At 46.2% G+C, this 22,938-nt stretch overlaps 1 protein-coding gene across 3 annotated transcripts in view; it reads left to right on the top strand.

Annotated features, from left to right (window-relative positions):
- The window catches only part of Fyn (FYN proto-oncogene, Src family tyrosine kinase), a 203,035-nt gene that overhangs the window by 10,501 nt on the left and 169,596 nt on the right, over nt 1-22,938 (top strand). For all 3 annotated transcript variants that reach the window (XM_026787496.1, XM_005363535.3, XM_005363536.3), the window contains exon 2: nt 14,708-14,747. The gene's annotated coding sequence lies outside the window, so the exon portion shown is untranslated. The remainder of the gene's footprint in view (nt 1-14,707; nt 14,748-22,938) is intronic.

Here is a 22,938-nt window from a genome sequence, read left to right on the forward strand (position 1 = left end):
GTGCGCCACCAAAACTTTCCTCTTGTGGGCAGTACCTCAGATAGTCCTTTTGCCCCTGGATCCTCAGAGCAGTTTAGAATTCACATTCTGTTTTCAGGTGATAATTTGAATTCTGTGTTCCATCTTCTGGGGTGAAAATTCTGTGATCCTTTTCTTACCCTGGGGGGTAGAAGCAAAGAGAATGGGCCACACCTCGCCCTGTTCTAAGTACAGTAGACCGAGGAATTCTCACTAGTTTGTCATTAGTGAACATACTCTTGTTTTCGGATGGCTGGAGTTGGAGATAGTTCCTTTGGAGGCTGAGTTCCTCTGTGGAAGCCAGTGAGGGGTGCCTGGGAAGAATCTAAGAACCCTCAGCCAGCTGCTTTGTAAGGTATTGGTGGCATTTTAATCTATCTAGCCCAATCTGTGCATTAATCTCTCCATTCCAGTCTGTCCGTTAGTCTATTCATTCCGGTCTGTCTGTTAGTCTGTCCGTTCCGATCTGCCCCTTCCAGTCTACCCTGGAAATGGAGAGATTGCAGCTCATGTCTTGCAAGTGTGTTGCACAGTTCCACTGCTTCCCCGACAGTGCTCCCACTCAGACTGCACCACAGAGAAAAGTCCAGCACACGGAAGTGATGGAGTTCCCGGTTCGTTACATCTAAGGCAACCCTGTCTGCCTTGCCTGTTCCTCATCTCTCCCCCTGGGATGGAAGTTGTCTTTTCACCGGGTGAAACACCTTGGCCCTGCCCCTGCAACAGTTCTTCCTCAGACCTGAGAAGGGCTCCCGATGCCCGTTCTCTTTACTAATGAGGGGGCTGTCGGCGAGGCAGGAAGAGGTGGAAGAATAGATAGAAGAGGGTTTGGGAAGCCTAGGAAAGGTTCAAAGAGTGCTCAGCTTGTGACTAGATGGGTCAGAAGAATCTAGATTGGCACTCCATTGGAACCGGGTTCCTCTCAGAGCAGTTCTGTGACTTTGCATGAATGGGACAGCTGGCCTAGTGGTGACCTAGGATTCAGTACTGACTTGACTAGTTAAGCGGGCAGGGTGTTCTAAGGCACTAAAGAAAGCATCGTCGAACCAGCTGAAAGTAGAGCTCAGGGTGGGTCCTAGGCTTGAATAGGGAATAATAAGGATGAGCCTGATCTCTGAGGAGTTAGCCCAGTAGGTATGTTGGAAGAGAAAAGGTGAAGAGGCTCTCAGGTAAGGACAGCCAGGGAGGCGGACGGTTCCTGCTAGATGCTGATGCAAGGGTGACTCTGTGTTCAATGAATTCTCCTCAGCAGTAGAAACCTGGTCCTAGTAGAGAGTAAGGCTACCAGATGCCGAGAACATGAGAGTGGAAAGCCATTGGTCCTTCTTACCCCTGGTTCAGATGTTTATAAATGTTTTGAAAGGAGGATATATGCATGTGTTGCTTTTATCCGGGGGTTTTGGACCCCTGGAGATGTTGTACCACGAGCAGCTGGTTTAGCAGGAATCATATTTTTAACTGATGCTCAGTTTTCTATTTCTACTGATTCCTGCTGCCTTGGGACTCACCCCCAAGGAAGGCTAAGGATCTTTTACTTTAAGGTGAGGACAGAGCATAGCCAAGGACAAGAATGCTTTGCTTAGCTGTTGATGTTCAAGCAGGCCTTTCAAGCATGTTTTAGGGACCAGGGTTAGCCCGTCTCCATTTATGAGGCAGAGTTTGTAGGAAGGAAAATAACTGTGGGTCCCAGGAACCAAACCTCAGAAGGCCAGGCATGCTTATGTGAGACTCATGAAGGGAGGTTGCAGGACTGTTCCCCTCCAGATGGAAAGGAGAAATTTTCGCCTGGGTTAGCGAGAGGAGCTTACAGAGACTCAGAGAAGTTGATTTAAGGGATGGATGGTCACTGAGACCCAATGCCCCTTCCTCAGATTCATCTAAGGGGGCATTCAGACACTGTAGCTTCACAAGAGTGGAACGACCCCTGCAGGCAGAAGAACGTGCGCGCACTGTTAACCTGTGGGACTCTGGGGAAGAAACCACCTTGAAGTGTGCCTGCCACGGACACATTTAGGCCGAACCAGGCCTGGAGCATGTCCCCTCCCTATTCCCCAAAGCTTACACATGACATAGGGAGAATTCTGAGAGTCAGTCCTACTTAGGTTCTGAGTGGGTGTGGAGTTGCTGAGAATTCTGGGAGAAGGAAGCATTTTGGTCTCACCCCTAGAGGCTGGCGCTGAGCTCGTGGCTGCAGATACTGCCAGGCTCTAGTGACCTGTAGACCCAAGCCCACACCCAAAGACAGAAGGAAGAAATACCCCATGGGGCCATCAGCACTTGTACCAACCCCCCTCCTCATCCCTGCCATGGTCTGTTATCTTTCCCTGGAGGGAAGAGGGGAAAGGAAGGAGTGGCTTTGAGGGGTGAATTTAATTGACTAATTGCCCGTAGCAACCAAAGTCTTAACTCCTAAGAGACTGTAACAAGATTATATTTTTCCGCCATAAGCAGAAACGTAATGTTGGTAATTAAGTTGAATCCAACCATTGAGAAATAAGGCAGCATATTTTAAAATACACAGTTGAGTGTGCACCGCAAGCTGAGCAGTTAGGCTCTATTTTTACTTTGAGGTAGGGCAAGGAATTCCCTCTTAACACGCCTCTGAGGAAGTCATGGCTCAGGATACCTGTGTCAGGCTTACTTAGAGTGAGACATGAGATGTTCTGCCCTTAAGGCTAGAGCTGTAAACTTGGAACCACAGAGTGCAGTGAGGGGTTGGCTCTCCAGGCTGAGCTGCTGAGGGTTCTTATCAGTGCTGTGGAAGGAGGGAGCTGAGGTCAGGAAAATGTACTTAGAAGTTCAAGCCTTTCTCAGGTTTGCCCTGATGTTGGACACTGGAGGAGAAATTTTACTATGTGTTGCTCTAGTTCAGTATTTTAAAAAGAAATGGGGAAAGTGCTAGAAATGATGTCCCTAAACACCAGGGAGATGCCCTTCATTTTTATTCAATCCCATGTACTAAATAAAGCATCCGTTATGCAGGGCTTCATTTCCAAGTCTAATTCATAAGTACTTTCCAGAACACTCAGATGAAAGGGAGAAAAACTCTTCTTAATTACATTTCTCTCCTACTGGCATCCATACGAGGACGCTGCTGCGTTTAGGAAGATGTGGTTGAGAACCTGTGTGTCCTGAAAGACCTAGCAATGTTTGCAGGGAAATCTCTAGGCCTGTTTTAAAAGCACGTGCCGCTCCGCTCCGAGGGGTGGTGGGAGCTGCCTGACAGGACAGCACTCGCTCGTGGATTATCCTGCCAGAAAATCCCTGTAGCACTTGGAACTAATCTCAGGCCATAAATCCGTCTCCTGTTCTCCCTTGTCTGTCAGGAAGAGCCAGGAGAGCTAGAAATGGGATGCTGTGGTTGAAAAGAGTCACTAAATACAGCTTCAGCTTCAGAACCGTGTGTGTGTGTGTGTGTGTGTGTGTGTGTTGGCTGGCAAGTTAAAAAGTTGCATTTGTGAGATAGTTTCACTTAAAGCTTACCAGCATGCGTCCATACACACTGGAGAAGCAGTTCTGTGACTTAGCAGCAATGTAGAGTGGCGTTCTCTGCTCCCCAGTCCAGCCAGTTCTCAGGACTCGCCTCACCGGTGTCTTTTTAAATGAAGAATGAGTTGTTTCTAATTGTTGTTTCTAATTTTCTCCTGAAGTTAATTGCAATCCTTCCAGAATTACATTTATGATTAGACCTTGAGGTAGGCACCTGTGCATAGCACTTAGGTGTACACCACAGTATTTCTACTTGTGAAGTGGCTCTCTCTGCAGGTGCATCTGCAGACAATAGCTACAATACACAATGTAGGGAGCTAAGTTATTCTGTGGCCCTTCTGAATGCTTTGTCTTGGGTGATAGAGGACCTTGGTCTTCTCTGCGTCACTTCATCCTAGTGCAGAGCATAAACTGTATCCGGTTAAAACCAGGAGCTCTGTCAAAAGCTCCTCTCACAGCAAGATAGTCCCAGATAGCACGGTACAGTCTCAGAGCTGAGTCTTGGAGGCTCTTCAAGTTCTCCTCGGCTCATGTGCTCAGTTTCCTCCCTTGCTGTCACTGGGACAGGCTTCATCATCTTCTGCGCATTTGCCTCACTCTCGTTATGACTACAGTCGGCTCAGCCTTGAGCTGAAGCCATTCGATGCTCTGTTCACTGCTTTCTTCAGAGATTTCCAACTGTTGGAGCAAAATACACTCAACTTGAGAGGGCTTGTCAATCACAACACTGCACCATGTAGAGTCCGTGTGGCTTCTCATATGTGTGCCACGCAGCTGATAGAAGGCAAAAGAGAAAGTGTGTGCTCCTGGGAAGTGTCTTTGGCATTCAACAACAACAAAAAAATTGTCAATCAACTTTTCTAAATGGTAGTATATATTTTAGCTGTCAATTTCTACAACCTCATTTCCTTTTGTATTTAGAATTTAGCCACTTACTTGAACATGCAGGTATGAATTAGGCATGTCATAACCGAAATTTAAGTAACTTTGTGATCCATAATGATTTGAAAAGCAAGACCATGGTTTTCAACACCACAAAATTTACACTTCTGTCATTGCTGCAAGAAGTCATTTCATCTCCTGTGGTGGCAGCTCAGATCATAAATTACTTCTCTGGACCGGACCCCAACATAAACTATCTCTCTTGACAGGCGCAGAGGCGCGGTCATAATTTATGATCCGACACCGTGTAGAACTTGTTACCTTTACAGCAGCATTAACGACAGACAGCTCACCTGTGACTGGTGAGACTTCCAGGAGGTTTATTGTGATCCCATGAAATAGATTGGAACTCCCATAATTCCATCTTTAAAATGCACGAGAATAGTAGCATAAACCTGGAATCCCTTAACAGTTGATGAAGGCGTTCCTTCTCATAAAAGTAACACATTCAAAAGCTTTCACTTCACATCACACACGTACACACAGAAAAACACAGAGAAGCTCGACATAGGCAGAACCAGTTTAGAACAGATCACTTGCTTTAAGAGAACAGAGTTTACCGCAGTGTTAGGATAGTTGATCTCCTGCAGGTACATGGGTGAAGCTGCTGGCGTCTGAAGTCGCAAGTGATGCTTCTCTAGCGATTGGTGATGTGTGACTGTAGCTTTAGTTGGGGGATGCTACATTGCATCTCCACGGTGGATAGAAAATACCAACACGCATTTCGTGCTAAATCACATGTATTTTCAACTTTCTTGGAAAACAAGATGGGTGTGTAGCTCAGCAGTAAAGTTTGCCAGCCTGAAAAAAGAAAGTCAGAGATGCAGTACTTCAATTTAAAAAGTTAAACTTGTATGTTCTTTTGCCTCAGTGCGGCAGAGAAGATCCTGGAAGATTACAAAGAGCATACACATTCAGTAAATGGCAGGAGAGCTGTAAGGAGAGAGGCCAGTTCTTAAAACTCCACAGTGGATCTGTTTCCTGCAGACACTGAGTGTCCAGCTGTCTCCTCGGAATTCCTCTAGCTAGGGTTCTTCTGTGCGTCCCAGGCTCAGCATGGGTGCGGCCCAGTGGCAGCCCCTGACAGGAGTAGCAGTCTGGAATCCTTGGGTCACTGCCAGTTAAGACTCAACTTCTCTTGGCCAAGAGACTTTTGTGAACCCATGTTGTCCCTGAAAGAAAGGTACTGCCCGTGACATGATTGGAAAGAGTAGGAGCGAGGTGGATTGTCACCGTTGGAATAAAGTTCCCTTTACTGCGCCGTTTGTCTCACTGGTGGGCAGCTCTGTATCAGAACGCCATGAACACAGTCAGATGACAAAGCCCAGGCCCGGTGGTTTCAGTGACACTCACCATAGCAGCTGGGGTTTGAAGTGAAAGAGCGTGGGTAGATGGTCACCCTGAGTGACGGTCGCCTGCTCTTTGTCTTCCGTTGTCACTGACTGTTCTCCTGCCTTTCCCAACTCTCTTATCCAGTCTTCTCCAGGAGCAGAGTGAGCTTTTAAAGTCTGCCCCGGCCACGGCCTTTCCCTCAGTGTCTTCCATGACAGAACGTAGACCGGCTGTCTTCTGACACACACACGTTGCTTTCTTTGTCAGTGTAACTAGCGTATGAGTCTTGCTAAGTTTGTGCGCGTGTGTTCTCATATGTGTTTATCTATATCCAGAGGCATTGAGCTAAGTTGTCCACAGCACATTTTAAAAATACCGATTTAGCTTTTTTGTGTGTTTGTTTTGTTGTTTTTGTTTTTTCGAGACAGGGTTTCTCTGTGGCTTTGGAGCCTGTCCTGGAACTAGCTCTTGTAGACCAGCCTGGTCTCAAACTCACAGAATTCTGCCTCCCAAGTGCTGGGATTAAAGACATGTACCACCACTGCCCAACTTAGACTCATGCTTTTAAATAGAACAATTTTATACAAAATCTGAGATTTCTAACTTCTCTTGAGAAAAAGAAAACCTAGCAAAAACTAAACTGAAGAGTGGAAAAGTTTTTTTTGAGACAGGGTCTCATTATGTACCCCAGGTTGGCCCAGAACTCAAGAGCCTCCTTCCTTGGCTCCTAAAGGGCTGGGATTACAAGTGTGCACCACCGTGCTTGGTTCCTGTACATTGTTCTAATGTGGTACGCTTGACTTGAAATTAGAAGAAAAAATTGAAGGCAGTTTCCGTACTTTGTAGCTACAATGGTAAGGAAATTCAGGTCCCCATCTCTATGTTTCTAGTGCTAGTTCCGTCTCTGAAGACAGTTAAGAGAGCAGGCTGTACCGGGTCCACCCTAAGGCGATGCCTCCATCTGCTCCTGCCATCCTCAGCCCTTCTCCACCTCTTGGAAGCAAGTGTGAGCTAAAGGGAGCGGATTGTTTTAAGCAGCAGTTGATGAGCACCTGTGTTAGGCACACGTGCCCTGTATAAGCTGTCAGGGTGCTCCTCTGGGCGATGGGGGGTGTGGCATGTGAAAGCCGCTGGGGGCAGCGGACACTGGGGGAGAGGATTCTTTGAAGCTGCAATATTGAGACTGCTTTTGAGAGACTGTTTTCTGTTGCTTCTCTTTTTTAAGCATGCCAGCGTTCAGTTTTATCATGAATGCCTTTCCAAGGACAGTAAATGGTTTTACACACTATGACATCGTTTCCATAGTAACTAATGTATTTTAGTGAAGACAGACTGTGATAGAAGTAGGCTAAAAGGGACAGATACAGAACTGGCACAGTGTAAAATGTAGGGCAGTGTGTGTTGTAGTAAAGATCGTGTGTGTGTGTGTGTGTGTGTGTGTGTGTGTGTGTGCGTGCAACTTCTGCAACTAGCTCTTGACTTACTAATATACCAATGCAGTTTTTGCTGCACCCATTATCATCTGGTGTTTTGTTGACACCGTTCCTTGGTCAGTCTTGGGTTTTCGTGTCTGCCCGCTTTAATGTGGCCGCTATTTAAAACATGCACCTGTCATGCTCTCTTCACTCCCTTCCCTGGCTTCTAGCCCTGCTTTCTGCTCCCGTTTCTGCACTTCCTCTTGAACTGGTTGCCTTGCACTGCCTGCCTCCCTCCTGCATTTGTTAGCAGAGCCTTCCGGACAGGCTTGTGCTCTCCCCGCTGATCCCAAATCACCAGTTGGCCACACTTATCCTCTGGGGAATCTTACATTTAGAAGCCAGTGCGCACGTGTCTACTTTCAAACGTTTCCACCAAACGTCCGGCCCTGTGTAGTTGATCCTGGGTTTTAAGCCGATATGGGGGATTGTGTTGCTCCGCTCCATGCCCGTGAGTGAACTTGGGTTATTTTGGCATAAGACTGTACAAGCCTCCTTTATGCTCTTAATAAATCTCCATGGATGAGCAGGTGCCACTCAAATTCCTGTCCAACAGAAAGGGAAACCGAGACAATGGTCCTTGTGATGTAGACATTACGTTTTTAACACCTAGAATCATAATAGGGCAGTTTTACATGAAAATTGAGATTTCAAGAACTGTTTAATGACAGCTGTCTCCCTGGGCGGGGCCATGTATGACTGACCCCTTGGGAAGGGGCCAAGCTCTTTAGCTCATGCCAGTCTCATCTCACCTGCTTTGCATATTTATACCTGCCTGGCCCAGTGGGTTTTAGCGTGTGACCCTTGCTGCACCATGTGCTCAATCACAGAGCACATAAATAGCCGGGCTAGGGATAGAACTTTGTTTGCTGGTCAACGGCTTTTTCCCTGGCCATGGGCCAAACTTTTCTATTTTAGAGCGTACTCGGTGGGTCAGTGATGAGAGGCATCATTAGGTAGTGTAGACCACAGTTTGCGCTTTCCTAATGGAAATCCACTCTGCAGTTGATGGTGTTGGAGTACATTGTTTTTATTTGGTATATTTTTCCTACTGGTTCCCTTGGTGGGAAAACGTGTGCTCCCCATTGCGGTGTGGAGGATGCAGGTGTTAGCAATAATGTTGTATTTCCATGTGCATAGAAAAACTGGCTGGAAAGAAAAAACTCCAGCATTACATGGGCTTCGTGTGTGTCTGTGTGTGTGCGCGCGCGCGTGCGTGCACGCGTGCCTGTGGCCTCAGGTGACCTCGCAGAAATGCTGAGCACCCCATTTTCTATGGCTTGGTACTCCCAAAAGAGACGAGGTTGCTTGGATAGTGAGCTGCAGGTGTTGTCTTCCTCTGTCTAGCCAGCTGTGGGATTGCAGGCATGGCGGCCATACCCAGCTGTTTCTTCAGTGTGGGTTCTGGGGGGTTAACTCCCGTCTTTGTGCTCATAAAGCTTCAGCAACTAAGCCACCTCCCCAGCCCCGAACTTCTGTATTCCCCAAAGTTTTCAGTGGGTATATATCACCATTTTAGGAGGCGTAGTAAATATTACTTATATAAGCAAGGAATATGTGAGCACACACAGCATTGGCTGAACCCTCTGTCCTAATCCACACATGAGAGACTCGAGGCATTCCCTGGCCACCTTTGCCTCCATGACAGTCTAGGCTTTCTCCTTGATGCGACTGTGCCGTATCATTATGCTCCAACTTGTCACTGCCCCGAGCCACTGTTTAGGCGCACACTTAGTCATTCACTGTGCCTGGACGGGATGAGGAAGTCAGGAGAAGAGGCAGCAGTTGGCATGAGGTTGAACCTTGTTAGGTCTGTGTATCTAGCAAAGAGAAGGAGCTAGCCTGGGGCCAGAATGAATGGTTAGAGGAAAGTCAATTTTCCTAGGGAAGTGGGGTGCTGAGGAAAACCCTGCTATACAGGTCCTTGTCTGAGCTGGGACTTGTCTCTGGGGCTCGATCCAGCTGTTGGGCACACGGGCAATCAAGGGCACGGACGTGGATGATTCCAGACACTGTGTGTCTATCTGCAGCTGCACAGGCCTTGGGGAGCCCACTGTGAGAGTGGGCCTGTTCCTGGTCCCCTGGCCGTGAGCCAGGGCCACCCCACACTGGAGAGCATTGAAGAGCTTGTGTGTGTTCTGTCTGTGCCTCAGCTTTCTGTGGGATCACAGCAGAGTCTGGCCCTGCCTGGCCTTGTTTTGTGCTTTGGACTCTAAGAATAACTGAAGGAACACTTGTCCCCGCTGACAGGCTTGATAGGGAAGTTGCTATCAAATGGCTATTTTATTCCCCATGGCCACTGACATCACACCACGTACAGTTCTGAGGTCCCACTTTACTTGTGACTGGATAGGGCTGTGATCGCTGGAGCAGAAGGAAGCCATTCAGACTTGACTGTGTGTCCAGTAATGTGTAGATGGCTTTGGCAGGTCAATGAATATTTTAAACCTTTTGCAAGTAGTGAAAAAGGTTGACAGTGGAATGAAGAGGACACTGACAGAAAAAGCACACCTCCTTTTCCTCTCAAGCTCCCATTTTAAAATAACCTAAATAATGCTTCAAGTCTTGAATTAATTTCTCATGACCCTTAAATCCTCATCACATGTAAGATATGTTTGTGGTAGTAGTTGAGTGAATTTCAGTGATTCAGTCGTGTGTGTGTGTGTGCGTGCATGTGCATGTGTGTGTGTGTTAAGCCACGCATGAGCATGAAGAGGTCAGAGGAGGATGTTGGGCATCTCCTATCATGTTCCACTTTTTTTTGTTTTGAGACAGAATCTCTTGCTTAAGTCTTTCTGTTTTCCTGGGATCATCCTTTTCCCGCCCTTCAGTGCTGGGGTTACAGGCACACGTGTGAGTGCTTGGGATTTGAATACAGGTCTTCTTGACTTACACATGGTATCCTTATCCACTGGATCATCTTTTTAGCCTCCTTGATCACCCTTTTATTATTTATTTTTTATTACTCATATATTTTAGTGCATAGTGTTGAGTTTAATTACCTTTTTTTTTAATGAAAAGAATCACCAAAAATGATTCATGAAAAAGAGGCAAGACTTCCCAATAGTATTGTTTCGTTTAATCTTAATAAAAAGTCTCTTGGCTGATTAAAGAAACTCCAATCAAACCAGATTAGACCAAATTAAAATGCCCATGTTTAATAAATGTGGCAGTCTCCAGTGGACCGAGACAGCATGGTGGGGAGAAAAGTCCATGTAAACCTGAAACCACATGTTCCTTTTTCTGCACGAGCCTAAATAGCCTGTGGGAGTAGTCCTGACCCTCCCCGGGGGAGGGGTCAGCGCTTGGCAGGCTGGGAGTTGGACTCTGGACCAGGGCAACTCCCAGGCCAGGGACTTCCAATCATCCCAGACTTTTTGGGTATAGAGGTAGAGGTCTGGGATGACTCCCCAACTTAATATTACAATTATGTGTGTCATTTGTTTTAAAAATAAATTCTCAGGACCAAATGTACAGAGATAAATTGTCTTCTAGTTAATTGTAGGTTGAGTTTGCAGGGGAACGTTTCCTATACACTTTGCTTCTCCCTCCAACACACACATCCACACATGCATGCATGCACATGCATGCACACATACACACACACACACCCCACTCTTCATACAGGAAGGAGTAAGGTCAGTTCGTCAGTCACTCTGTCTCTGCCTGTTCACCACTGCTCTCTCGTCCATCAGCAGAGACAGCACGCCAAAACCAGGGTGGTTCAGGCACAGTGCTCAGTACTTCCCTGAGCTGCCAGTCTAGCAGGAAAACAATGATAAAGCAAGTGCATGGCAGAGGAGAAAGTTAGTTCTACATAGAGTGTGGGCAAAGGAAAACTCAAAAATGATCGCAAAATGAGTAGTAAAAAATTGTACCTCCCTGGCAAGCTGGGTGAGATGGGAATGACTTGGCGCAGGGCTAACAAAGCCTCTGGGCTGCAGGCTGCATCTCTTTCTGTGCCTCCTCCTGGGCTAGGGTGTGTGTGGGGGGGGGGGATGGAGGGTGGTGGAGAATATAACACTATGGGAGTGTGCTCCTAACTCTAGAATTCTCAGCCTGGTCTCTCCCTCAGTTTCCCACCTTCCATCTTCCACCTTGCTGTCAGCCTCTCTACCCTGGAGAACTCCCAGGCTGCTGCCATGCCTGTGTCCCTTCGACCTTGCCCTGCTTAACTTCACCATGAGTGCCTGTTGAGAGGTTCAGGTGTGATAACCCCAGGCACCTGGAAACTCCAGGTCCACAAAAGCTGGAAGCTGACTGTGTCAGGAGACTTCAAAGTTGATAACTCTTGGAATTCATTTAGTTTTTATTATTTTTTATTGTTTTTTTTTTTAAGATGGGGTCTTGTGTAGCAAATGCTGACCTCCAGTTCACCATGAAGCCAAGGGTGAGCTTAAACTTCTGATCCTCCTCCTTCTCCTAAGTGCTGGAGTTAGAAGTTTGTGCCGCCACTTGGTTACATTGTTATAGTTATGTATTCCCCCCGGGCTGGAGTGTTTTATGGTTTAAGCAGTTGGCTATACTACAGCTTTGGCAGGTTTGCTGCAATAGATCACATATTTGTGTATTTGTGGTTGGCCTTTTCCGTGAGAGGGTCAGGGTCACTTAGGTTAGGTCTGTGATCTAAAACATCACGGCTATCTTTGCTACAGCAAAGAACAAAAGCATGGAAAATAGCCGACTGTCCCAAAGCCCACAACCCAACAGGCAGCAACTGTTCTCATGTGTGAACAAGTACAGTTTCATTAGTTACCCTGTCTCTGCAGATCTGTCTACATATGAACATCTCTGTCTACATGTGCATATCTCTGTCTACATATGCACATCTGTCTCTGTCTACATGTGCACATCTCTATCTACATGTGCACATCTCTATCTACATATGCACATCTGTCTACATATGCACATCTCTGTGCACATCTGTCTACATGTGCACATCTCTGTCTACATATGCACATCTGTCTACATGTGCACATCTCTGTCTACATGTGCACATCTGTCTAAATGTGCACATCTCTGTCTACATGTGCACATCTCTATCTACATATACATATATACATGCACACACAGGTAGTTGGAGATTTTTCTTGCCTTAAGCCTGGAAACCTTAAACTTGGATTTCCTACAGTCAGACTTGGATACAGTTAAATCAGGATAGTTGGTCAGTTTTTTAAATGATCTTAGAAAAGCTGGTAATTTTTAATTAAAATGTTTCCATTTTACTTAAACAGTTACTTTCTATATCCTAACTTTCAAAATTATAACTTGAAAAAAAATAGTATGTGGTTTTAGAGGCAGATGCTGCTCTTGTTTCTAGATGGGACTGTCATGTAAATTTTTCTTCTACATTTGTTTTATCCATCCATGTTATCTTTGAAACGAGGTATCTGCTGATGCCTAAAACTGTGCCAAGCTGCCTTGTTTAAAGTCAACACTGTGGCTTTGGGTTTATGGCTGTAGATTCATAGACTCTTTGTTAGTTAACTCCATCTGTTTAATAAATCCTGAAAAAGAAATTGTGCAGTAGTGAGCCAGTAGCTCCAGCTCCAAATGGGCTTTCAGTTTTCCCCTTGGTCCAGTTGCTGGAGTGTCGTGTGGGGAAGGTGCACTGCTTCACAGTCTGTTAGGGATTGGGCATCCGGTGTTGTGCAATTTTGCGGTGTTTGGGGGGGGGGGAGAAAGTATTAAATTTCCTTCCTATGCCAGAAAAGGGTGAGGATGCTTGAAATGCTCTATATCAGAGGACGGAATCATTCCCTTGAAAATAGAAAACTCTCCACCATGACCTTTGAGTCAGACCAACTGGCCTAACCTCTGTGGAAGTGTTCCGGAGGAAGCCAGTGTCTCATGTAAATGTTACCTTCAGTCAGATGTCCTTGTGGCCCTGAATTACCCTTCTCTGGTTATCAGGAGCCAAGTTAAAGTTCCCCAGGCAGAGAGTCACAGTGTCACACAGCTCAGTGGTATTGATCCCCAATGGGTTAGCCTCCAGAGGGGTCATGGACTGTGGCACCTTCAGGATTTGGGCAGGACAGCATGACTCAGGAGTCATAGAGGTGGGCCTCCATGGTGGGTCTCCTGCGTGTCTGCAGTGAGTTCATGATTCCAATGCCCACCTGCAGAGGACAGTACATGAGTTTCTAATTCTTTTCCCTGTGGTCACCACCTCCTCCACCCCTCATTTTGAGTCATCTTTGATTAATGAAACAATGATGCTCCTGTTAACTCTGCACCTTTTCAGGCAGTACAAAAATTCTGTTTTGTACATGTGGAAAGAGGATGCTTTGGATGGGAATGAAATTTTCTATGGGGGTGTTTTAAACCATGGGCCAGGAAGAAAGATAGTAAAAATTCATACTGTAAAAGTGTAAGAACCACAGCAAAAATAGAAAAGTTTCTGCTCCTTCCCACTTCAGATTCCTCAACTCAGAATTCACATATTCTGCATAAATCCTTCAACCAATTTTATTGTTCTTTAAGGTATTTTACTAAAACAGAACTTTTATTCAGACAGCTAAAGGCAAGTAACAAACTATGCTCCCTGATACTGACAGGCTGTAGGCAGTTACACACAAGCTGGAGGTCTCCTGTCTCACCCTTCAAACTTCAAAGGGGAATGTGAAGTGGGCATGGGCATCGTCAGAATCAGCACCTGGACTTGCCAGGGGTGCTGGCCCCAGGTCCTGAGGGCATCTTGGGCCTAGCATGCCATAGGCTGGTAGTAGAGGCTGCGTTAGCGGACCTGCAGAAGGAAGGGATTGTGGGAAACAGGCCATTGCAATGAGCTGTCTTAGAGCAGGTTTTATGGCCATGCCTGCAGTCAGTGCTTGGTGGGCTGAGGAGGAGGATCTGGAGTTCCATGCCAACTTACTCTGTTGTGTGAAAGAGTGAGACTTTATCTTGAGAAGGAAAAGAAAAGACAGCTTGGTTTGACAAAGACAGGAGAATTGAGGCAAATTTGGGCTGAGGCTTGGAGAGAGATTTGTTTTGGTTTTTCTTTTCCTTTGAATTAGGGTCTTACTCTGTAGCCAGACTTGCCCTTGACCCAGGCTGATCATGGGGTTCAGCCTCCTGAATGCTTCAGTGGCAGATGCGAGCCATCTTACTGAGCTGAAATATTCATTCCCCATGTACCCCAGCATGGCTGACTTGTAGAGACCCCAAGAAGGGGTGTGTGTAAGCTTAAGCATTTGGTGGTGCATTCATGATTCCTGTCCTTTAACCTTCCTGTCCCTAGAAATTAGATCTTATGCTGGCTTCCTTTGGTGGCAGACCGTGGCAGTTGCAGGCATGTGTCTGCAACTGTAGCAGCTATGTCAATGAAGACAGTCTGTCGGCCATTTGTCCTCCAGGAGTGGGCACTGCATGGTGGTGTCTCGTGGTGGTTCACATATAGAAAGTGTCTGGTTCTGTTTTAATCTTCATCTTTCTTTTTTTTTTTCTTACAGTGTTTGGAAAGAACAGGATGCTGATCTAGACGTGGAAAAAGTAAGTTGGCAAGTTCTGTGCTGAAGGCTAATGTCTCGTGAGTTAGAAAGCATTTCTCGGTGGAATCCTATAATCGCAATTGAATCATAGGGGATGTTTTGTTTTATATGTATGTATGTATTCTTTTTGAGATGATCTCAGGTACCCCGTGCTTGCCTCAAACTCACCTGAGGATGACGTTGAACTCACGATTCTCCTGTCTTTACCTCCAAGTGCTGGAATTACAGGCAAGCCTCACTTATCCATAGGTTTTAAAGATAGAAGTTCACTTGGAGATAAAGTCTTTGGAACACAAAATGTTAAAGAAAACCCTAGTTCACGTCAGTTTGGACAATGATAAAAACAAACGTTTTAGCTCTAAGTTAGGTCTCCTTTCCCTAAGTCAAATGGAACAGTTCCAGGATTGATAGTGCTGTCTTCAGACTAGTTAAGCCTCCCCCCCATCCCCCACCGTTAGTCCCTTCCTTGTCACCTTTTTCTCTACGTGCACATGGTTAATGCTTACTATGCCCTAGTTGTGCCTTTGAATTGTGGCCGCTGTGTAATAGGTCATTCTTTCACTCAGTTAACTTTGTGTGTGTGTGTGTGTGTGTGTGTGTGTGTGTGCCCTCTGGGTGTTAGATATACTGAACTCAGGTGAGCCAGACAAGGATGTGACAGAGAGCTACTTCAGCAATTGCATCACCCTGTCATGGGGCTACACTGGATCACTTCTGGAAGCCTGGAAAGGGCGAGCTATCCACAAAGCAGTTGGTGGGCTGTGTGAGCAACCACACCTTCAATCTTTCTCCAAGCGTGGCTGTGTCTTTTCTGGACTCTCTTCTCTTGAATGGATGTAAGTCATACTGGCTACTCTTGGGGCGTCCATTTCTGCTCAGCCACATGGCCTGGAGTGTAATTTCCATCAGTTCTTATTCTTCACCTTCTTGGCTCCTCGGGCTGCCACTGCTTCGTCATCATCAGAAGTGATCTAGAGTTAGTGCTCCTTTTGAATATCAGTATAGGGACGTTCTCCCTGACCTAGAGCCCCTTGGAACTTGGGTGATGGTATTTTTCTTTGAAGTTAAGAAGCATCAAGCTAGAGCAGTGGGTTCTCAACCTGTTGGGTCTTGACTTCTTTGGGGTATTTACATAATGATTCATAACAGTAGCAAAGTTATAGTTATAAAGTTGCAACATAATTTTATGGTTGGGAGTCATTACAACACGAGGAACTGCTTAAAGGGTCGCAGAATGAGGAAGGTTGAGAACCACTGATCTATCTGGAGCAATCATTGAAGCATTGATCTGGAGCAGTCTTGACCCTCTGTCTTATGCAGGCCTTTGGCCTCTGCAGAATTTACTTCCATGGTCTACTTCATTCATGAGTTTTTCAGCTCACACACATATGAGGATCTTAGGGAAATCAAGGGCTCTAGTGGAGACCAGGTAGAGGAAGTCTTTGAAAGTCTCTGCACTGGGGTCTGAGGACAGGATCTGAAAAGACTCTCCCTATGGAAGGTCAGTGTGCTGTCACCTTCAGCAGTCAGGCCAAGCTCCCAGTAGTCTGGCACCTCTGGGTGCCCAAAGACACCTCAGGAGACATGTGGGATTGTCCAAGCTGTGAGCTTTCCCTGCTCTCTCAGCTCAGTAGGGTGAATCAGACGGGACTTGACCCCGTGGGTAGTAACTACAGGAAGTTTCTCCAGGTCCCTTATCCCAGGCAGATGGCAGGGCTTGGTATGTGGGGTCAAGTGCCGGGTGAACGTGTTAACTTTGTCTCAGGTCTTTAACTTTCCGTAAGACCTTAGGCTAATTGTTGCTCTTTTTTTTTTTTTTTTGGTTTTTCGAGACAGGGTTTCTCTGTAGCTTTGGAGCCTGTCCTGGAACTAGCTCTTGTAGACCAGGCTGGCCTCGAACTCACAGAGATCCGCCTGCCTCTGCCTCCCGAGTGCTGGGATTACAGGCGTGCGCCACCACCGCCCGGCTTAATTGTTGCTCTTGTGACGCCATTTCTCCCCAGCACTGATGTGGTCCCATCTGGACACAGTGTTGTATATCTTTAATCCTAGCACGCAGAGGCGGGGGCAGAAGCAGGTGGATCTCTGAGTTCTGGGCTAAACAGTGTTACACGGTGTGACATACCTAAGCACGTATGCACGCATGCCGGCTTACTCCCTCTCCCTTTCTCTCTCCTTCACCCTACCCCACAAAAACAAAAAGAGTTGTTCCTTTTTCAGAACTTAGTAAAATTATTTATGTTTTGAATTTAGAAATACAAACCATATGTATTTTTAACGTTTTTATGTAGGTATTGTACCAAAATGGGAAATGTGCTATTGTTCACGGGACTACAGCATTCTCGGTAAAATCCAGTAGGGAGAAGCAGCACCTGGAAGGCCAGGCTTTGCTGACTGTCCCTGCATGTAGCGTGCGGGGCTGACTACTTTCCTGTGGGCTTTCCACACACTGGGGATTGCAGAATCGGGTGCAGAGTGAGTGATAAAGTGAATTCTAGCTGTCTCCAAAAGGCTCTGCCTGCACCCTCAGTCAGGCACCTAATGACTTGAAAATCACTTAGTGCCTTAAGTAAGTTCACCCTTTGCAAAAAAAAATAAAAATAAAGAAAACCCTTAATTCAGATTCTTTTCCAGTCACTGTGAGAGGGCAGGGTGATTGAGCGCAGTGTACTGGCTCTTCCTGTTGCCGATTTTTATGCATGCCAGAGTCAGTGTGGTACAGGGACTCCTCCATTGTATATACAAATGATTCCTGATAACCGTGTGAGTAGAGAAAAGCCACTGACATAATAGTGTTTGTCAAATGGATATTTTGGCTTTTTCTAGTTGTGGATTTTTTATGAGGACAATAGAACTCTGTATGGGAAGTGAAGTTTATTTTAAATGCTGAAGCACACACATAAATAAATATCAGAATGACTTGATGGCACTAGCTATGTGCTTTGTGCATAGTTTCCTGACCTATAGTGCATACCCATGGGGAGGGACATGGCCCCCACTGTGAGCTGGTCAGGTGCTGTGATTGTATCAGGAATTTAGAACCACCTTTTCCCCATAGTGCACTTTACCTTGGAATGGATATAGGGTTTAAGTCAATGCATTTGTGCGCCTTCTTCTAAAACATTTTTTGAGTAAGATGTAAGGAAGCAGTGTCATTTTCCAAAGAGGTATTCCATGACACTCCCCCCCACCCACCCAAGTTTATGGCAGATCGCCATGGGTGTCTTCAAACCTGCCTTTGCAGCTTGTATTTACTGTAGGAGCTGTATTCCTTGTTGAGGCCAGAATCATGATCTGTGCTAAGCTTGATGCCTAGGCCAGAGCAGACCCTTCAAAAATGTTAGCTGCAGGCACAGATGAATGAATGACAGCCAAATGAAAGGGTAGCAAGAGCCAGTGGAAGCCATTTTGGTGTGTGGTGAAATACTGAAAGCGGTCCTGTCAAACACCCTAGAGACAGGACTTCATTTGTGGAAGTCATGCTTGCTAATAGCATTGTATGGAGATAAGATAACGATTCTTTGGCTTTCTCTCCAGAAGAATGCAGCGTCAAGCAGACAAATGAATAGATAATTCTCAAGAATAATGTAATCCGGGTAATCAGAGCAGATCCGGAAATAAAAGAAGGCTTGAGCAAATTGAAAATATCAAAGTAGTTTTGTTGTTTGCGCTGGTTCTTCTGGCCGTCTGGGAATACTCTTCTGAGTGGATTCTGTACATTTACTGCTTTAAGTATCCAAAGTGTGTCTTCTGAAAATGAAGTTATATGCACCTGAATTTTGAAAGAAAAGCTCACTTTTTGTATGAAATTCTGGTTAAATTGTTTCATTCTATTTAGTAACTTAAAACCTGATTTAAATGGATTTGATTCAAATAACACCTAGTTCAATCATAGCTGCTTTCCAGGCAGCAGGTTGAGTTCCTTGTACCCTGGATGACCTTCTATGACAGTGCTACCCCTGCCACTTTGGTATCTCAGGAAGGTCATGAACTCTGTGCTGTCCTTCTAGCCATTCACCGCAGCTGGAAAGCTGCACTCAAGACCACAAGGACGGCTGCCTGTCCCACAGGCACCGTGGCCTTCCGAAACAAGAGTGCCCTTCAAAAGCAAAGTATGTAGGAAAGTTCCCCTGGAGAGTTGCTGCCCTTGATCCTGGTGAGACACATTGATCTGCGCATCCAGGGCTGCTCTGCTTTTCAATATTTCTTTGTTTTTATTTTAACTCCCAAGGGAAATGAAACAAACAAAACAACACAACCCCCCACCAAAACCTGGGTTTTTATAGTGGAACTGCTAGTCCTGTGGGGAAAGAAATAAACTAGTTCCAAATAGTTAAGTTTTTGAAAGTGGAGGCTGTGCCTGGAGTCATGCTGGTTTGAAGCCATGCACGTGTGATTGCTGTACAGCTGGTCCAGGGGTGAAAGGTCAACATGGCTTTCTTCAGTTTGAATGTAGGATTTCTTGCGCTCTTATATTAAGCAGGGCTTCTGTGGATCATCCAGAGGTTTCAAATGCTAGTTTTAGGCTAACAAGTCAGCCTCCAGTGCCAATGGGTACCAGGCCCCTGTGTGTGGTGGTTGCTTTAGGAAGGTGGGAGAGGGAAGAGGAACTCCAGCATAGTCCCCGGCCTTTTGAGAAGCTATCACTTCTTCAGAAGTGAAGCGACCCCATGCTTGTCCTGCCTGCCCATTGGTGGAGCTTGGAGAGGGAAGGTCCCGTGTGTGGGTGTAGTGTGTCCGTTAACTCTCTGACAAACGTGTTTAGGGCTACCTGACCCAGGGAACTGTAGGATGTCAGGCTTGCTTACATTCTCTCTGCCTCTGACCCCACGCTCACAGGTGGGTTGACCCGTTCTGCTAGCAGTAGGGCCAGGGACAGATCCCACCCCAGTGTGCCACTGAAGGTTGCATTTCACACAGCCCACCCTCCTGCCTCCTGGGCTCGGGGAAGAAGAATGGCTTTGAGTTGGGGGCAGAAGGAGACTAAGTTTTGAATGAAGGAGCATGCGTAGAGTACTGTTTTAGACGCAAAGGCAGTTCTTTTTAGTCCTGGGCCAAACATAGTAGTTATATGCATCACTCTTAATAGCCGACCAAATTTCTCTTCCATAAATCTCTGGGTTGTAAAAGTGCTACTGTCTAAGAAGAAAAAACATACCCTCCGCCAGCACAAACTTTCCAAGATAATAAACAGCCCCTCTTTCTAGACATTATAAACCCAGGCAAATATTGATCATAATCGGAAGAGAAGAGCTGCAAATCAAATGTTCCCATTATAATTCACGGAAAGAGGAGCACTTTGAGATCGGATGTCAGCCCTGATAGGAACGTTTTATCCACTCATCCTCTCACCATTCACACACACCAGTGGGTCAGCCTCTGGCATGGGTCAATGTTGTTATACCTGGTTATGCCATTTTTGCCTCTGAGGAAAATGAAGCTCAACAGAAGAGAAGTGATTTGCCCAAGGACTGTCACCTAGGAAGTGGCCAGACCCCAAGGCTCTACGTAGCCCTGGTCACTCTTCTCTTTCCCTCTGCTGGATGCCCTGAAGCTGAGCAGAAGACAGCCGCACAATTTAACTGGCAATGCTATGCTCATCGTTGATCTTCTCTTCACTAAATTTAGAGGAATTTTCTCCCTTTTCTGTGGTAATTATATATATATAATATATATTACATATATATTATATATATATTAATCAGGAACACTGAAAAATCCCTAAACTTCCCATCTAAAGCTGACCCGGTCCTGTTTGGTGGTCCCCTGGGGCAGCACAAGGGTGACTTGGGGGATAGCTTGCTGCAGGCAGTAAGTAGGTACGGGAAGCCTGCGGGGTGCTCGTCTCTTCCTGCTGCTGAGGGATCATTTTATTAATTTCCCCACCTCAGTAGCAGTCATCCTTCCAGAAGATGGAGTGAGATGTAGACCCAGTGGGGGAAATATTGCCCTCGTTACAGCAGAGTCACAAGCCCTCACCTGCTCGGTTCGATTTTTTTTTTTTTTAATTTAACATGGATACCTTCCCCAGGAGCTGTGAATCACCGTATTATTTGTTCTGCTGCAGCCAGGACTACATGGTAGAGGCTGGCATATTTGGTTGTCTGCCTTGCACAGACTTACTGTCTGCAGAAATTGCACGTGAAGGTATGATTATTAATAAAATCCATATGAGGGGTGGTTTAAAAGATGCAGTTGTCACGCCCTTAGACTGCGTTTGTGAGGCTGATTATGCCCTCGCTATAACATGCATTCAAAGTCAGTATTGTGCCTAAAAGAAGGTCGTTGGTGCTCACTTTTGACCCATAGCCAATTTTTATTTAAGCAGTAAACCTTTTTTGTTTGTTGTGGATGCTGTTATAAATTGCTGCAAATGTGGTAGCTTGGAATGACATATTTATTCCCTCATGGTTTTAGAGTCCAGAAGTTCAGTATCAAGGTTGTCAGCAGGCTCATGGCACCTCTATTCGTCTTCTGGTAGCTTCCAGTGTCCTTTGGCTGTGGCCTGTCCGCATTGTTTCTGCCTCCGTCTTTGTGTGTTCTTCTGCCATCTCCTTGCCTGCATCTTTCTGCAAATGTTAGACCACTGGGAGCCAAGCTGCATGCTTGTTTAAGTAACCACTAGGTAGCACCACCAGTTTGCCCTGCTGGTGGAAGACAATCCTTCTTAAGCATTTCCTTTCTTCTTGCTGTTAGAAGTTTTGGTTCCTGGTCAGTGGCCAGATGGGGTCAGCTTAGGATCCAGAGGAGAAATCGATTAGTGGGTTGGGCCATACTCAGAGGATGGTCCTAGCAGGTAGTGAACAGGAGGCAGTTCAAATAATGTGGTAAAGCTTGCCCTGAGGGAGCCTCTTCAGTAGGTGTTATCTAGACAGATGCTTGGCCGCAGAATTCTCTGGCTGAGTATATCATGGGGCCAAGAGGAGGCAGGAGGCGTGAAGCCAATGCACAGAGCTTATAGTCACCCACTGAATAAAGAAGGCCAAGGAAGGAGCCTGGAAGCCTCAGTCTGATGTCACGGTCACAGAATTGACGCCATTCTGAGTGTTTTTGGCCCGTATCCTCTCACGTCCTGGGAGGGAGTGGCCGACAGAGCTGGTGAACACGGTGGGTTGTAGGGTGTGAGGCAGGAAGACTGTTAAAGTTAAAAGCAGATTTAGCTCTTTAAACACATGGGCTTGTGTGAATCTTTTGGATCAGTTTTGGCTATTATTTTAACTTGCTGAAACATTTTGAAATCTCTGCTCTTTTTTCTAGTTCACTCCCCCTCCCCCCTTCTTTTCAGCTGTGTATTTATTATTCATGAGTTCTTGAAGGACAACTTGACGAAAATGTTGACTGAGGAACAATGTGCAAAATGCTGTCCTAAGATGTTGCTCTCCTGGGATGCTGGTGCCCTGGGGTATCATCATTTAGTCTCTCCTCAGTCCACCAAGCTGAATCATCAGTTGGCCGGATTTCCCATGATGCTTAGATAGGCCTCTGGGTGACTGCCCCTTCGCTGACACCCAGGGGTGCTATGCCCGTCATATAGCACCTCATAGTTATTTGACAATGCCCTGTCTTGTGTCTCTGATAAGGGAAGGGAGACATGGTAGGGTTCTCGGTTAGCCACTGTGCTGAGAGGTCCTTCATTGGGGTCATGGTGTTAAATTCTGAGCCTATTTCCTGTCATGTATTCAAGTGTTAGGTAGGTGGCATCTTAATTACAGTTTCTGTTTCTGTGACCAAACACCATGATCTAAGCAACTTGGGGAGGAAAGGGCTTATTGGGCTTCGTCGTCCACAGCCCTGTTCATCATTGAAGGAAGTCAGGATGGGAACTCAGAAAGGTCAGAAACTTGGAGGCAGGGACTGAGACAAAGGCCATGGAGTGGCGCTGCTTACTGGCTTGCTTGCTCCTTGTGGTTTGCTCAGCCTGCTTTCTTATAGAACCCACGACCTCCAGCCCAGAGATGGCCCCACCGCATTGGCTGGGCCTTCCCCTATCAATCACTAATTAAGAAAATGCCTTGCAAGCTTACCTACAACCTGATCTCATAGAGGCATTTTCTCGATTGAAGCTCACCCTCTCAAGCTGACATAAAACCAGCCAGGACAGGTGGTGAGGGTTTGTTTTTAAGGGAGGAGCTGGAATTCTCTGCTCAGATGTAGCAAGGAGAGAGAGAGAGAGAGAGAGAGAGAGAGAGAGA

Source organism: Microtus ochrogaster, linkage group LG9, assembly GCF_000317375.1.
Source record: "Microtus ochrogaster isolate Prairie Vole_2 linkage group LG9, MicOch1.0, whole genome shotgun sequence".
Classification (NCBI taxonomy): Eukaryota; Metazoa; Chordata; class Mammalia; order Rodentia; family Cricetidae; genus Microtus; species Microtus ochrogaster.